The 4,001-nt window shown below is 39.5% G+C and overlaps 1 long non-coding RNA gene across 2 annotated transcripts; it reads left to right on the forward strand.

The window, feature by feature from the left end:
- Nucleotides 1-392: 392 nt before the first annotated feature.
- On the forward strand, nucleotides 393-4,001 carry LOC118361946 (uncharacterized). Of its 2 annotated transcripts, none has more exons than XR_004821093.2 (5): nucleotides 393-500; nucleotides 1,032-1,456; nucleotides 1,567-1,750; nucleotides 1,983-2,290; nucleotides 2,574-4,001. It is a non-coding gene; the product is annotated as an uncharacterized LOC118361946 (long non-coding RNA). The 2 variants fall into 2 exon arrangements; XR_004821094.2 differs by having other exon boundaries at nucleotides 419-500; nucleotides 1,037-1,456.

Raw genomic sequence — 4,001 nt, forward strand, 5'->3', positions numbered from 1 at the left:
CACACATTTGCAAGCAGGCAAAGTAACCTATGTGTGCTGAGGCATGTGTGATCACTCAACTTTGACAGGACCGACAAAAAAAAGACATTCTCACATGCAAACAAAAGATAGCATGTGCCTAACTTGCACTGCTATGCAATTATTATGAGACTAGATACAAATATCTAATCCTGGCTACTAATGTTCTAGCTTTAATGTATTGAGGCAAGCAGATCAGACATGTCAAGGTAGTACCCAAGCATATGCCATGTGTATATGTGACACACACATTTGTATGGTCATATTTTTGATGTTTTTATTTGTTATTTTATGTAGCCATCCCTTTTTGGAACCATTTTCTACACATCCCAGGTATTTACATTTGATATATGTACATGATTACTGCCGCTAGGGGGAGCTGTGACGTCAATGGAGTGCATTAGTGTGATTGAAGTCTTGGAGAATGACTATTTCTGAAAACGAATGTTTCTCCGTCTCATAATTTAACCCTATTAATTCAGGTATGTAATATGCAAAAGTGCAATATGACTCAAAATATTGAGGCAACATGTTTAATTACATAGTCCATGAGTTTGGTGATATTTGAAGGCAATCGAAGGGAGTTTTAACCGAGTGAAAAACTCTGGTATTTTCCCAATTGTATGTAATGGAGTTAGGTTTGGTTGCTAATGGTTTTCATACATGTAAGAGAAAGGATTCAGATGGCGTCCAAACTTTCTGTACTTTTTTCAACAATGTTTTAAATCCAATTTGTTTTATTTTCTATGAACAAAGGCTCAGTTTACTGATACTAATATATGTAAATATGTGATGTCACAATAAAATGTGTTAGTGTTAATATTTGTACGAAAATTGCGTTTAACAGTTCGCAAGCATGATGCTAACCAAATGTAGCTTGGCTAAGCACTAGTAAACTCTAGTCAATGCCAGCTTACAAGTTAGTGGTTAATAATGTAATGGTTGTAGCACTGTTTCGCATAGGCGTCCAATAATTAAGAGTTTTTTTTTTCTCCCGAAATTGACACTGATAGTACAGTGAGTTATATACCATGTGTATGGTGACTCCAAGTTTGGATGATCGGACCAACGTGACTGCCATGGTCAAGTCCCTTAACGGGTAACCAGGAATGGTGGGAGGACAATCTGAAGGTAATTATCTTTGCACACAACAGCAGCGTCCAGGCCGCTAGAGTACTCACCCTATCGCCTGCTGTACTAACGGGAGCTGCAGCTGTTTACTGAGGTAAACAATGCAATTGTATATCAAATGATTGCCTATACTGTAGTATATACAATTTGTGATTGACTTAGTGTTTTTCTATTGCTATTTTTGTATAATGTACTTGAGATCACTGATACTCCTCCTGATGTGGTGGAAGTTGTTGAACCAGATCAGAATGCCTTCGAGGACCACCATCAGGCACAGACTGAGAAGGATGTGAAGATTTTTTACCAGGTTGAAATTTATTATCTGCTGTTCATTTATTTTCTGGCCTTCCAAGAGTTTAAAGATATGCATTTGTAATACTAGGAAATACAATTTCATTTAATTATATTATCAATCAGGGTGAGACTGAACATGGACAAAGCTCAGGAGAAACAGAAGGAGAGCCACCGGAGGAGAATCAAGGGGACCAAGTGCTTCGACAGCTGGTCGAAAGACTTGGCTTGGAAGAAGGACGAAAAGGAAGGCAAGACCTGGGAAAGCTTGGTGGTCTTTCGCTCCTAGCTGGGGTCACCATCCGTTAATGTGAATATAAAAATCTCAGATGATAACTACTTGCATTTGCCGGCACGTGATGCTGTCAGCAGTACCAACGCTGGCCCAGGGGTTTCTCCAAATAGTCAATCTCATGGCTAACCCTTTTGGGTCACGTTAAATAACCACCGCATCCAGGTAGGTCGTGTTAAGGTGCATGATTTCAGTGGTCATAACACCACCCTGGAGTTTCTCTCACCACTCATCTCTCTATCTTTTCCAGGGAACGTACCTTACCTCCCCTATCAACCCCACTGACATAAAACATCTGACAAGCTAAGAAAGAGCAAGAAAACTATCATACTGGGCACATAATGTGAGATGCACAGATCCGCTTAAAACACTAGCACTGCAAACACTCAGAACAAAGAGGGCAGCAGCGCCTGGACTTTGCAGTTTCCCTCTTCGGGTCCACCTTCCAAGACTGACTACCTGTTGAAAACAAGTGACAGGCAGAACCTCCCATCCACATAGCATCCACCTCCTCTCTGTTCCACACTACAGAATTCAGTATTTTAGTCTGATTGCCATGTGAGTGTACAAACAAATCTGAAAGTAAATTGACACTTGTACCCCAAAAATATCAACGTTTATGTATTTAAATCTAAAATATTGCCAGATTGGTTATCACAGCTGTTTTATAAGGTGTTCAGTGTTGTAAATTGTAACATATCCCTTGGTGGTATTTGTTAGTTAAACATTATTCATTGATGTATCATGTATATATATATATAAATATATATATATTCAACCATATATATATAGTACACCACAAGGGTGTACTAATGAGCTATGATTTTTTTTTTTTTCATAGAGGGCTATTGCTCGGCCTCCGACCGCAAGGCACTTCAGATGGTAGTGCGTACGGCCCAGTACATCACTAGGGCAAAGGTGCCTGCCGTCCAGGGCCTCTACACCAGGCGGTGTCAGAGGAAGGCCCTAAAAATTGTCAAAGACCCCAGCCACCCCAGTCATAGACTGTTCTCTCTACTACCGCATGGCAAGCGGTACCGGAGTGCCAAGTCCAGGACAAAAGGCTTCTCAACCGTTTTTACCCTCAAGCCATAAGACTCCTGAACAGGTAACCAAGTGGTTACCCAGACTATTTGCATTGTGTCCCCCCAACCCCTCTTTTACGCTGCTGCTACTCTCTGTTTATCTTATATGCATAGTCATTTTAACTATACAATCATGTACATACTACCTAAATTGGCCCAACCAACCAGTGCTCCCACACATTGGCTAACTGGGCTATATGCATTGTGTCCCATCACCCGCCAACCCCTCTTTTTACGCTTCTGCTACTCTCTGTTCATCATATATGCATAGTCACTTTAACGATACCTACATGTACATACTACCTCAATAAGCCTGACTAACAGATGTCTGTATATAGCCTTGCTACTCTTTTTTTCACATGTCTTTTTACTGTTTTATTTCTTTACTTACCTACACACACACACACACACATACCTTTTTCCCCCACACCATTGGTTATAGGCTGTAAGTAAGCATTTCACTAAGGTGAAATTGATTTGACTACTACTGAAATAATACTATTTCAGTGTAGATAAGGAAAGGCCTGTTCAAAATGAAAACATGCCAGCCAGACAAGCCAGTGTATGAATCAAATGTATTTACATATGTTTGGAGTGAAAATTAGCTGACTTTGTGATCTGTAAGGTAAGTAACTGTGGGGAGTGGGGGCATTTAAATTATATAATTTTTTACCCTTGATGCCTGTTTATTAATAAAAGATGGTAAATAACATGAATTGCAAAGGTTAGCCTATGCAAATGAATAGGAAAACAAAAGCTTATTAACAGGAATACATTTAGCCTAATTGGTAACAAATTTGATGTGTGGGAAAGTCAGAATCCTAGCCAGGCATTTGTTTGTCAAATCTAGATTAAATAGAAAAGTCTTAATGTTTATCAAATCTGTATGCGATTCTGGGCTAACTCAATGACAAACAGCTGAAACGTTCAGGCTTCATGATCTGTGATCAAAACAGGTTGGCGTGTTTTCGGTTCTGTTTGGGCTAAGGTTATGCTTAAGAATGCAACTGCACTGAAATGAATAGCCTGATTCAATGGCATTCTCCTGAATAATAAATATTTTTCATCTGTTAAACTGTTTGGTCTATGCATAGACCCATACCGATTCATACTTTCTGGTATTTTGCAGTAGGCAAAGCTCTAAATTGCAGAGCATTTAATAAACCAACCACATTTTCCTGTGA

The sequence above is a fragment of the Oncorhynchus keta genome, chromosome 2 (assembly GCF_023373465.1).
Source record: "Oncorhynchus keta strain PuntledgeMale-10-30-2019 chromosome 2, Oket_V2, whole genome shotgun sequence".
Classification (NCBI taxonomy): domain Eukaryota; kingdom Metazoa; phylum Chordata; class Actinopteri; order Salmoniformes; family Salmonidae; genus Oncorhynchus; species Oncorhynchus keta.